This window comes from Puma concolor, chromosome A1 (genome assembly GCF_028749965.1).
Source record: "Puma concolor isolate L17-30 chromosome A1, mPumCon1.1.hap2, whole genome shotgun sequence".
Taxonomy (NCBI): domain Eukaryota; kingdom Metazoa; phylum Chordata; class Mammalia; order Carnivora; family Felidae; genus Puma; species Puma concolor.
The window spans coordinates 190,952,366-190,966,367 of NC_141667.1; positions in this window are offsets into that span (position 1 = coordinate 190,952,366).

Sequence of the window (14,002 nt, forward strand, 5' to 3'; positions counted from 1 at the left end):
AAATTAGGGAAGTTCTCAGCTATAATTTTTTCAAGTAAACCTTCTGCCCCTTTCTCTTCTTCTGTAACTACTATGATATGGATATTATTATGTTTCATTGAATCACTTAGTTCTCTAATTCTCCCCTTGTGATCAAGTATTTTCTTATCTCTGCTTTTCTTGGCTTCATCGTTTTCCATAATTTTATCTTCTATTTCACTTATTCTCCCTTCTGCTTCCTCCATCCCTGATGTCACTGCATCTAGTTTATCTTGCACCTCATTTACAACATTTCTTAATTTGTTGCGACCATTTCTTAGTTCCTTGATCTCTACAGCAATAGATTCTCTGCTGTCTTCTATGCTTTTTTCAAGCGCAGCTATTAATCTTATGACTATTATTCTAAATTCTTGCTCAGATGTATTGTTTACATTTGTTGTGAGCAATTCTCTAGCTCTCATTTCTTCCTGGAATTTCTTTTGAGGAGAATTCTTCTGTTTCATCATTTTGGCCAGTTTTCTGTCCCTTAGGTATTTTAATAGCTTATTATGTGTCCTGCACCTGCTAGCACTATTATACACTTTTCAGGGCCTGGCCCTTTGGAGGTGTGTTTGGAGTGTGTCGTGTGCTCTCTGTGACTTTGGTTGCTTTATCTCCGTACTCGTAGTGGTGGTTTGGGTCTTCCACCAGGTGTGCTTTGATTTGTCTGTTGAAGTAGCCCTGAAAAAAATTTAAAAAGGGTGGTGGGGTGGTGGAAGAAGACTTACCATATACAAAGAGAGAAATGACAGGGGTGGGGAAAAAGAAAAGAAAAAATTGACCAAACAGAGAATCAGAGAAACTATACAGCTTAATCCAGAGAGGGAGAGAGAGGAAAATAAAGAAGAAGGAGATACAGAACAGCTCAGAGCCTGGAGCCTTCTTCAGATTCTGTGTCTTCTCCTCTCTCTGCCCCTCCCATGCTCATGCTCTGTCTCTCTGTGTCTCTCATTAATAAATGTTAAAAAATTTTTTAAAAAATAAACAAACCAACAACCAGAATAGAGTAGGGGAGGAATAAGCAGAAGAAAAGGAAGAAGAAAAAAAATACATATATATAATAAGAATTGACCAAGAATCAAATCAGAAAATGCAAAACTGCTGGACTGATATCTGGTGGTGCCTTGGAACCATTGGCTGTGCTGGTCTGGAAGAGAGCCTGTCTCATCTGGTCAGTGTCAATCTTGCTCCTGTAGATACACAGTTACAGGCACAGAGGGACGTGGTTTGGTGTAGGCGGGTCCCACCTCCACTATAGGCCCACTCTCTGTTCCCTGAAGCCCCACCTTATGGTGATGGGGAGAAAAATGGCGACACCCCAGTCTACCTCCCCCACAGAATGTCCCAAACCACTCTGTTTAGATCATCCTCACAGTGCCACCTGAGCATGAGCACTCCAGTTTGTCCTGCTCCACAGTCTCCCACACCACCCTGATGTCCTAATCTCCCTCCATGTTCCCTGGTTCCAGGGAAGTTCCACTCCACCCAGCCAGTCAACAAAGGGCCTCTGGCTGGCAGGTGCCTGCAGATTCTTTTGTCCTTAGAGGCCAAATGCCTTCTTCCCACAGCACTGAAAGGAGAGGATTGCTCTCTCCAACTGTGCCTCTGAGTTGGTTACAGAGCCCAGGGCTGTCACCCCTCCTCCCCAGGAGTGAGCATAAGGCAGCAGGGCCCAGCCTGGAGAAAGCCCTGCAACCCTAGAATGACGTAAAAATTGGTTCTTTCTCCTTTTTTTCTGTTCCCTGGTCTGTGGTTTTTCTCTTGTCTGAATTCAACCCTACACGTCCACTGCCTCTCTTTCTCTTCCCTTTGTCTCTGCACAGAAGGAAATTCCTCCCCTCCATGCCTATACTGCTTGTTTTCTCTCTCCCAATTCTCAATCATGCACCTATGGCCTGCAAAATAATCCCCGTGGCCCCCTGGAGATGTTTCTGTCACACTGTAGCCCAGATTTCTGGAATTCAAAGTCTTCTGGCCTCAATCCTGCTGTGTTTGAGGAAGAAGGGAACTTTGGTCCCCCTACTTCTCCACCACGTTGACTCTGCCTCTCAAATGTTTGTTGATTATAAATGATCTGCTGAACTAAGGCAAGATTAAAAATCTTGAGTTTGAATCTTTCCTTGACAATGATACATTTGTGGACAGAGCAATGAATCTCTGCCTGGGTCAGTCTTAGAGAGCATTTATTTATATGCAAGGAAACCCATTCTCCTACCAAATTAAAACAAATAACAGTTTGGTATTTAATTTCCTCTTGACTTCTTGTGGCTTCATAGAATTTCTTACAAAAAAGACTGTATTTTAAAGACATGAAGCCACTAACATACCAGAAAATCTGAAGATTATGAAGTAAATCAAGGACAGATGTGAACAAAGTTATAATCCAATCTAATGAAAACAAGCGAAAAGGAAAAACAGAAACCACTCTTCAGAAGCAAACAGAATTACCAACTTCCAAATAGGGCTTTTCAAGGACAGAAGGGCACCATCAATTGGAAATGGGTCAACCCAATATATACAGTTCAGGATAAGATAACAGCATCAGCATCAACAAAAATCTAGGATAATTGAATATTTTAAGACATCTGAGACCAGGCACTTTCTATCATAAATAAATTTATTTCTATTAAATTATGTTATTGTAATCTAAGAATAACTTTCTAAATGAATTAAATTAAATGGTACTGAGTTTTCTTATGGCCTCCATTTGTGGCTGGTGCTCCGTTGACTCCATTGGAAACACTTGTAGGTCCTTCTCTGTCTGTGGACTTAGTTGGGAGGATTCCTTTATGAATGGCCCAGGGAGATGAACCAACATCTAGAAACTAAACCCAGATGGATAAAGATGTGGCCTTGTACCAACATTTACCTGTTTGAATACATTGGAAAAGTAGGTTTGTTTGTTTGTTTGTTTGTTTTTGTTTTTCTATTTTCACCTTGAACCCCTTTTCATTCCAAATTTGTTTTGGATTTTATCAATGCTTTGATTACAACCAAAATTAACAAGTTCATCTCCACAACAGTTGCTGGAAGGGCTTTTTAGGCAATCAATGTCTTTATTATGGGGTGCATTGTCTGCACAAATATGTAAGAAGACAAGTACTGACATAAAATTAATCAGAGTATTCTGATTATGTATTTCACACATTTCCCAGTAATGTGTAAAAAAAATGAGAATAAAAATGTTTCTTTTCAGCTATGATTAGAATAGATCATTATTTAAATGTAGTATTATTTACATTTTTATGAATGTTATGTGTACACAAAAACCAAACTTTGTTATCTCTTTCATTTTGGTGAATGAAAGAAAAATTTATGGCCTCATAATTGTCTACTGTTTTTTATTTTATTTTATTTTATTTTATTTTATTTTATTTTATTTTATATTTTATTTTATTTTATTTTATTTTATTTTATTTTATTTTATTTTATTTTATTTTATTTTTATTTTAGAGCAAGTTGGAGAGAGGGACAGAGGGAGAGAATATTAAGCAGGCCCCACGCTCAGTCCAATGCAGGGCTCTATCCTATGACCCTAGGATCATGACCTGAGCTGACATCAAGAGTCAGATGCTCAACTGACTGAACTACCCAGGTGCCCCTATACTCCTTTTGTGGTAGCACTCATGTGTCTAGTTTTAATTTAAAAAGAACCGATCATTTTTAAAACAAAAAAGTGGGCTATTTCTATTATGGTAAATGTTGCATTATTCAACATGTGTGCTGAGTTTATTAATTAACTTAGTTCCTTTTTCTCTTTTTTAAAACCTGCCTTCATTTTGGTTACTTCACCAGAGAAAATACACATTAAAGATTAAAAAAGAACAAACTAGCCGTGATGGCTAAATGAAATAATGTTGTTCGAAATACATTTTGGTCACCCATCTTGGCCTTGTCTCCTCATTTGTTAAGGCCACTTCCCAACCCTGAGTGTCACTAAATTTTAATGATGTGCTGAATTGCTCATGTTATCCTCTTGGCTGTTTTGGCCTAGTAGGGCATGGCAGACCATTTCAACTGACAGTGATTCTATTCCAATTAACTGTAAACAACTCTGACAAGTTACTTCTCTGCCAGTACATTTTCATAAAGTATTTCTTCACTCTAGGAGAAACCAAATTTGAAATCATACCTTAGGTAAAGAGGTATTTGAAAGTCTTGAGGTAATTCCTTCTGGGAAATGTATTAGCTGTAGTTTTAGCAATACCTTCTATTATTAATCTTCCAGCTACATTATTAAAATATTTCTTAGGCAAATGGATTAATTCATTAAATCTGACAAATTCTACTGATGTTAAGTGGTAGGTAAATCTCTAAGCTCTAGGCAGCCATTCAGTTGTGTAGATCTTTGGTAAATATTTCCGGAAACGTGAAAAATGGGAGATATTGTTGGGGGAGGCGGTGGACTCTTCAGATGCAAGGAAGTGTGTTGAAGGAATGTTGTTTGATTGTAGTGGTTTGAATGGGTCCAGCTGCAACTGGGGGAATGAACTAAATGACTTCAGAGATGTCTTCAAGACCAAAGTCTCAATGACCTTTTCCCATGATGAATTCCAACCGACCTTGTTCAGTGCTGGTGATTTCAATCTCTATATTCAGACTCCTCTATGCTCCATTGCAAATATTGCTGTGTAATCTAGATGTGAATAAAGCTTCTCATGCACCTCATAACCAAATATTATTTTCTAAGAATTTGCTAAAATTGTGGATTTGAGAGTCTAAAAGTTGCCTCATGATTTCTGTTAATTGTTGGGGCTTTCACTCATATAGTCCTCTATTTTTCTATTTTTCTGCCTCTCTTCTTCCCACGTCAACCACAAAGTGTAAAATCATTTTCCTGTGTTTTACAAAGCTATTCTCATCCCTTTCCCCCAACATCTCACCCCCTCCAAAAAAAACTGGCATACCCTAAACTCATAAAAGTACTCAACAGAACAAAGGAGGCTTCACTTCCTTGTATAGCAATTGGGGATCATAGCAAAAAAGAGAAATATATGCAGAAATAGAGAAGCTAGGGGAGAATGGAAGGTCACTGGGCTATCAGTGTTTCTCTCCTTATATTTTTTAAAACCAAAAATTTTTAAGTGATAACAGCTGGTCACATGTTTTTCCAGTCTAATTCAGAGGGGATTACCTTCTAAAGTAACTCGTCACTTTGGCAAGACGGTGCCTTATCAAACACATATCATATTTGACTACATTAACTCTCCTTTCTCAAACATCAGCTGCAAAAAATCCACTCCTCTTTCCTTTTTATAGCCTCTCTTCCTTTAAAATTATCTTAAAAACTTTACTTCATGGCACAGTAACCCATCTGGAACCATTTGGATGTAGCCTGCCTGTTTATCTATAGACTCATCTCTGGACATAATCTGTCTAACTTCTTCATTTACAGTGGATATGGTCTGGGAAAATGGGGCCAAAGTAAAATTGCAACACACCTCTGTCCAGTCGATGTGGATAAGCCCTGTTATTTCAGCCTGGTCTCTGTTAGGGAGAAGATGAAATTTTAGCTAAAAGGTAGCATATGGAGACAAATAGAGAGCTAGGTGTCCAGAATGGAGATATCTTCATAGCAATTTTTCCCTTTCTCCCCCTGAACTCATAGTCAAATCCTCATTAAGCCTCTAGGACCACCTGGTATTGCTATATTGAATAATAAATTCACTACAGATAACACATCTAGCTGTGAATATTGAAGAAAATCCAAAAGAATATATTTTTTAAAGTTTTTAATAAAAGTAAGTTTTGGGGTGCCTGAGTGACTCAGTCAGGTAAGCATCTGACTCTTGATTTCTGCCCAGGTCACGATCTCACGGTTCCTGAGGTCAGAGCTCCAGGTTGGGTTCTGTGCTGACATTGCGGAGCCTGCTTGGGATTCTCTCTCTCTCTCTCTCTCTCTCTCTCCCTCCCTCTCTCTTTGCCCTTTCCCAGCTTGCACTTTCTTTCTTTATCTCTCTCTCCTCCCCCTCTCTCTCAAAATAAATAAACATTTTAAAAAAGTAAGTTTTCATGTTTAAATGAAGAACTGTGCAAGATTTAGGTTTAATTGGATGCTGGTCTAAATTAGAATAAACCATACTTGAATATTTTCTTATAACTTGAGAAATGCTATTGAATGTCTTTTGATTGTTTTCAAGCCACAGCTGAGTGTAGCAATTTTTTTCTGAATGTATTTGAAAGTGCAAAACTTTGCTTACAATAGGAACTTAAACAATTATAGGTTTGAATTGACTTAGCAGGACTATGAAACAATTATGTATTTAAATCTATAGCGTGAAGCCCTGGTGTTTAGTTGTATGCTGCAGCAATGTGGTAAATCTACTATAAATTTATCTTTCTTCTTATTAAGCTTGCATTTACCCACTTACCCTCAGGAAGAAGATATCTTAGAAGGTATCTGTTTTCATTATATTCTGAGATTTTTTCATCTTCCTTTAATTTTTTTTCATTTAATCCAAGGATTAACTTTATTATTCCTTTTCTTTTTTTCTTTCCTAAGAGCTGCAACATTTTCATGATGTCCTAAATCTTACAGCACTGAATAGAATATAAATGGAAATCCAAACAGGCAAAGGTGTAATCTATCACCCTTTTCTGGGGCTGTCACTTATCAGAAGAAGTTCATTCTTGGCTTTCAGGGTTTTAGCATATACATATTATTTTCACTTTAGGTATTTAAAATACTTTATTAAGCTTTAGTGTTTTCTGAGTCTCTTATTTTTGTAAAAACTGATATGCTGAGCAAGTAGAATATTTCTCTCTTTCTATAGTTCCACGATTGGACTCTTCTAAAGAAACATGTTCCTTGTGAGGAAAAAAAACATGTGTGCTGGATTTAAAGTTATAGGGCTAGCAGCAAATTATTCACACTAGGGTTTCTTTTCTGTTTTTTTTTAAGTTTATTTATTTTTGAGAGAGAGAGAGAGAGAGAGAAATAGAGAGAGAAATCCCAAGCGGGATTCGCACTATCAGTGCAGAGCCGGATGTGGGGCTCAAACTCATGAACCGTGACATCATGACTTGAGCAGAAATCATGAGTGGAACACTTAACCAGCTGAGCCACCCAGGTGCCCCTCAACACTAGGGTTTCCGATTAAAGGACCAATCACTCTCTTCATTTGACAGAAATGAAGCTGAGACTCAGAGGAAGCAAAGTGACTTATGTAAGTTAATGGTAGAGCTCACTACACTTTCCTGAACCACCTGCTACTTCTCATCTAGAAATCTTTCCACATTCATTCTTCCTACTGCACATCAAGACTGTATAGGGGATTTTTAAAATTAGAACTTTTTTCAACTTTATTGAAAACATGACATACATGACATTATGTACAATAAGGTGCACAGTGTGATGGTGAGATCACTCATTCATCACCTAATATAATTATAATATTTTTTGTGTGTGTGGTAAGAACATTTAAGATCTACCCTTTTAGCAACTTTTTTGGGTATGCATTTTCAGATAAGAAGATGCAAAATAGAATTCAAAAGATCATGGGCTCTGATATCACAGAGGCCCAGGTTCAAATCCTATCTTCATTATCTACTGGCTGTTACTCTTGGCCAAGTTACTTTGACCTTGGGGGAGACCAACATACACATAGAAATACGTTTTATACACACACACACACACACACACACACACACACACACGTGCGTGTGTGTGTGTGTGTACATATATATACGTATATATGTGTGTGTGTGTATATATACATATATACACACATATATATATATATGTATGTGTGTGTGTGTGTGTGTGTGTGTGTGTGTGTGTATAAATAGTATGTGATCTGATCGGAACACTCACAGGATGGTATGAGAGCACGGAGAAGAGGCTCCAGCAAGGCTTGGGAATACTGGAGAAGTCATACCTGACCCTCTGCAATTGATAGGCTACTCTTGAGACCTGTAATAGGATTTGTAAGGTGCAGAAAAGTTCTCTTGTCCAAACAATGTCTCTCCCCATCATTGACCATCGGTCTCAGTAACATACTGCTGGCATGCCTAAAATTGCCACTGTTGTTATTACTTCTTTGGGACAAATCTTTCTCTAAAATGCCTCAATGAAATACAAGTATGTCCAAAGAGTAGGGCAACATATTCAGCACACTTTCTACCCCCTACCCCATTGCCCACCCTTTCCCCTTTCCCTTGTTACCTGAAGGCAGGTCAGGGATTTGGAGAAATGAACAAGGACAAACGAGTTGTGGCTGAGAGGCTGGGAGAAGCTTGGTGAGGGGGCTGATTTCCCCATGTCTGGAATGGCGCTCCTCTGGAGGAGAGAAGGTGTGTATAGTAGGCGAGGTGGATACTAAGGAAAAACTTTGCTGACCCAATTATTTCTCTGAGACCAGTTGATTTCCTAAAGGTGGAGACAAATATTTGGGACAGTGACCTTATAAGACACTAACAGTTGGAAAACTGAGGCTATCGAGGGAAGGCTTTTCCCTATGTATGGATCTAACATACACATTTTATATTAAACAAAAATGAGAGGACCATTAAGACATCTACAAATGGGGAAGATGAGAAAAGTAGCTACTATGAAGGAATTGTCTTTCAGATGAATAATATTTTATATTTTTGATGAACTAACACCAGAGTTGAATGAGAACTAGAACATGAAGAGAAACCTTTAGAAGAAAGTATCTAACCAACCCAAAGCTGCAGTTTCCAACCCTGTGTGTTTTCTTACACTGACCTACTGACTAGGTGCTAGGAAATTCCAGGATTTCTATCAGAACCTTGAGTGTACAGAGGGCACCTTGGGCCACTGTATTTGGCTCAAAAAATATGCTCTTGGGCCCCCCTCTTAGTCCATGGAAGGCAAATAGATAGATAGATAGATAGATAGATAGATAGATAGATAGATAAATATTGGCAGTATTTCTGGCATCCTGGCATTTGTACTTTTAACAGGATAGATTTCCACCCTATTTTATCAGTATAACAAATCAGTCTTGTGAGCAGGTCATGTTTCTGAGTTATTGTCAGTATCTGACCTCACTTGTAAGTAGATATACATGCATTATATATCTTGCAAAATAATATCCTTATGTGTTTTTTACATGTTGAAATTCTATCATACAGGGCATTATTAGTGAATGTTTTATCCAACTTGAGCATGTTAGGTAAGGTCACTTATGAGGAAGGAACATAGCCAGACCCAGACATATAGAGCCAAGGACTTAACACACTTTGAAGCAAGTAGTCTTGGTTTACATTGCTGCCAGGAAGGAATTTCCCAGGTAAAAATCAGGATCCTAACTTCCACAGTGTGATTTATCATATTCCTAACATAGATAAATATTTTCTTAAAATTTTTTCCTTTGCCAGTTTTCATGGCCAGAACTCGGGTCATTAAAATCTAACCAGCCAATATGTTGGCAGTCCTTGCTTCCATGATCTCATTAAATCACTTGTGGAAGCGGTCCAAAGAAACTCTGAACTTGCAATTCCCTGCTGTTATAAAATGCTCTAATTCCAGGCAGTGTGATGAATGAAACAGAAAAAAGAGAACCAGGTGGTTGTTATTGTTATTGGAGTTTCCATAATGTTTTCAATAATACTGTTGACATAGGGGACAGATAAATGAACCAAACCCTAGATGAGCCTCATAGGTCAAGGCTGATGCAATAAGCCCGGTGATATGGTTATAGCCCTTCTGTTGAGCCGTCTTGCATGCATGTACATCAGGAGGTTCAGCACTACTTGGTTTCCTATCAAGGGAGGCCAGTGTATTTGTGTGAGCTTTGTCATTCCCTGGGCATAACCGACTCCCAGGTCTATTGCCATGGCTTCTGATAAATTTTGAAGATGTTGGAGACCATGGATTTTCAAGGGCTCCATTCCCTATAAATGCTTGACAGAACTTTCCGAGGAGCAGTAGCTCTGGTTGCTGGCCTGGCTTGGCATAGTGGCTGGGAAGTCTAGGAGGGCAGGTCTCTTTTTCAGGATCAGTTTATGGAGGTGAGCATGAATCAAAAGGCGATATCCAAGGCGGAAGCTGACTGACAGCAAGACTGTCTACTGGTGTTTTCATCCAACGTGAATAGTCAGGGATTGGGGAGGGGAGTTTCCATGTATGAAGTCATAAGACAAAGATAAGGTAAAAGAAATTTATTTATTCAACAAATATTTATTGCAACAGGATGCATACACTAGGCACAGGTTTAGGCATACTAAACCTGTAAACCTAGCACATCTACTTAGGTGGTTTATAAGCATTCAGTAGAAGATAGAGTAGAGCCTGAAGGAGCCTTTGTACTAGGGAGTGTAGCCCCAACTGCTTTGCCCCTGGGTAGAACAGCTGGAGGTTAAAACATCTGACTGAAGGGGTACACCCAATTTCCTTAATATGACTTACAATACATTCCTTCTCTAGCTCTTAACAATTTAGCCTCCAACTATCTCAATGACTATTTTCCAAACAAACATTCTAGCCATAATAAACTATTTATTTACTCGTTTATGACTGAGACATACTTTCTCTTGCCTCTGGAACTGTGAACATGCTCTTCCTTCATTTTCGAATAATTCTGCCCCCCTCCTTCCTGCATCTTGGATACATATTTCCCAGCCAACTCCTTCTTATTCATTCTTTTTAGGTCAGATACTGCTTCCCTTGGGAAGTTGTTCTCAATTCTTAGGCTTAGGTAATGAGCGTCTCCCAGGTTCTTCCATATAACCCTGTACTTACCATTGTTCTCATATAAAACACATTTGATTGTAATTTCTAATGTATTCTCTGTACTGCCCACAAAACTGTAGCTTATTAAGGGCAGAGATTCTATAATGTTATCATTATTTCTCCAGATCCTAGCACAGTGACTGAGACATGACAGGCACTCTATAAAATGTTTGTAGAATGTGTGAGTGGTTGACAATATCTGAGAGAAACGATCTTCAGTGAATCAAATGGAAGGCAGAGAAATGTATTGCTGCAAATCATTCTAAGTTAACTAGGTGAAGCAATTCATTCATTCCTTCATTGGTTCCTGCATTTATTTATTTATTTATTTATTTATTATTTAGTTATTTATTTATTTATTTCTGTAGCCAAACTTGGTAGGTGTGAAGTTTCATTTAGGAAGAACTTGAAGGATTGTTTCAGATGCATCTGGCACTCTAGAAAATTATATTTTCTAAATATGGGTTCACCAATATATATCCCATTCCATATGCTCTTCAGAGAATGTGACACGAACAATATTCCTTCTGCATTACAACTAGACACGTGTTTGCATCTGCCTTGACCGATGGAATGTGGCAGAAGGGATGCTGCGTGACTTTCCAGTCTAGGTTATAATTAGGGAGTATGATTCTACCTTGCTCTCTTTCTCTCTCTCTCTCTCTCTCTCTCTCTCTCAGCTTGCTCTCTTTTAGAACTCAGCCACCATGGTGTGCAGAAGCCCAGGCCGCATGGTGAGGCCATGTGTACGTGTCCCGGCCAATTGCCCTAGCTCAGGCCTCAGCTGACAGCTGAAATCAAATGCCAGACTTGTGAGTGAAAAAGCCTTCAGATGATTCCAGGTGCCAGCCTGTAAATCTTCCAGCTGAGGCCCCAGACATATTGCAGTAGAGGCAAACTGCTCTCAGGCATCTTGTATGAATTCCTGACCCACAGAAATCAGGAGAGGTAAGAAATACCTATTGTTGTTTGAGCCGCTACATTTTGGGGAGATTATTAGGCAGCAGCAGATAATACAGGCAGCAGGGTCATTTCCCCACCTCTTATGTTTGCTGGCTTTTCCCCCTGCAGTGAGAACAGGCTTCCTCAGAAACACAGTCAATGGATTAAGTTTGTATAAACGAAGAGGAAATGCAAATGGAATTTGGGGTGGGGGCGGCAGATAAAAGGCTAAGAATGGTCATTTAAATAAACATTAAAAATTTCAAAGAAAAAAGGGGGGCACCTGGGTGGCTCAGTCGTTTAAGTGTCTGACTTTGGCTCAGGTCACGATCTCAGGTTTGTGAGTTTGAGCCCCGCGTCAGTCTCTCTGCTGTCAGCACAGAGTCCATTTTGGATCCTCTGTACCTCCCCCCCACCCCGACCCCCACCCCGCCTCTGCCCCTATGCTGCTTGAGCTCTCTCTCTCTCTCTGTCAAATAAGTAAACATTAAACAAAAATTAAAAACTACAAAGACTAAAAGTAAAAGTTTTAAAAACCAGACAAAATTTTAAAGCAAATTTAGGAATAAAATAAATAAAATGAATTAAACGTGTGAAAATGAGAAATCCTCTCTCTGTTTCAGTGTTCCTTATCCCTGTCTTCCTTCTTTCCTTCTTGCCTCCTTTCTTCCGTCCTTCTTTTCCCCCTCTTTCTGCTCACAAAGAACTAATTTTCAAAGAAAAGCTAGCTTTGTAAAACAAGAGTTGAACATACGAAAAAAGAATCACTTTCACTTACAAAGACATTCAAATTAAAATTCCAGTGATTTATATGCACATATATGTACATACATATATAATATATGTATTTCATACTGGCTGGGCAAGTCAGGAGTCCATAGGGCAGGCTGTCAGGAAAGGCAGGCTGTTAGGAAGGGCAGGCTGGAACTTTTGGGCTACTAAAACTGCAGCGACGGTCCACATGTGAAGTGAACGGACTGAATCAATCCACTCAGATTATCTAGGATAATCTCACTTACTTAAAGCCAGCTGATTATGGACTTTAATCAAATCTACAAAATACCATCATAGCAACACCTAGATTAGTGCTTGATTGGCTAAATGAAGACCGTGGCTCAGCCAAGTGGACACATAAAACTGACTTTCACGCCTTCATTTGTTCCTTCTCTGATACTCTTCCTTTCTTAATGTAGACTGAGTTTTCTGACCATATCCTTTTCCTTCTGCCAGCACTTCTGCTGGTGATAAATTCCATGCTTTTATTTGTCTGAAAAGAAAACTGTGGAAAGTCTTTATTTCTCTTTCACTTTTTAAAGATAATTTTGCTATATAGAGAATTCTAGGTTGGGGGGTCCTTTTCAATACTTTACCTGTTTTGCTCCATTCTCTTCTTGCTTGCATGGTTTCTAGCACAAAGTACATTCTTATGCTTGTGTCTCTAGAAGTAAGGTGGCTTCTTTCAAGATTTTTTCTTGTGTCTAATTTTCTGCAGTTTGAAGAATATGCGTAGGTTTAAGATGATTTTTAAAATAATCCTATTTAGTGTTCTCTGAGTTTCCTGGATTTGTGGTTTGGTGTCCGTCATTAAGGTTGGAATTTCTTGGTCAATATTACTTAAAATATTTCTTCTGCCTCAATTCTTTCTCTCGTTTCCTTCTGATATTCCAAATAAGTATATTTATATCTTTTTTTTTTTTTTTTTTTTTTTTTTTTTTTTTTTTTTATAGAAGAACCTGCTAACAGATTGAAGTAGGACTGAAACTGTTTCAACGTTTATTTATTTTTGGGACAGAGAGAGACAGAGCATGAACGGGGGAGGGGCAGAGAGAGAGGAAGACACAGAATCGGAAACAGGCTCCAGGCTCTGAGCCATCAGCCCAGAGCCTGACGCGGGGCTCGAACTCACGGACCGCGAGATCGTGACCTGGCTGAAGTCGGACGCTTAACCGACTGCGCCACCCAGGCGCCCCATATCTTTTATATTGTTACACAGTCCTCGAATGTTCTGCTCTATTTTTTAAAATTCTCATTTTTCTTTGATTTCACTTCAGGAAGTTTCTATTGACCTATATGCAAGCTCACTGATTCTTTCCTTACTGTGTTCCAGCCTATTAATGAGCCCATCAAAGACATTCTTCATTTCTGCTAGTGTTTTTGATTTATAGTCTTTCTCTTTAATTATTGCATATAGTTTCTTTCTCCCCACCTTACCCATTTATTTTCACACGTTGCCTACTTGTTCTATTAGAGCTTTTCATATATTAGTCATAGTTATCTTAAATTTCCCATCTAACCACTTCAACATTTGTGCCATATCTGTCTGGTTTGCTTATTGCTTTGTCTGGA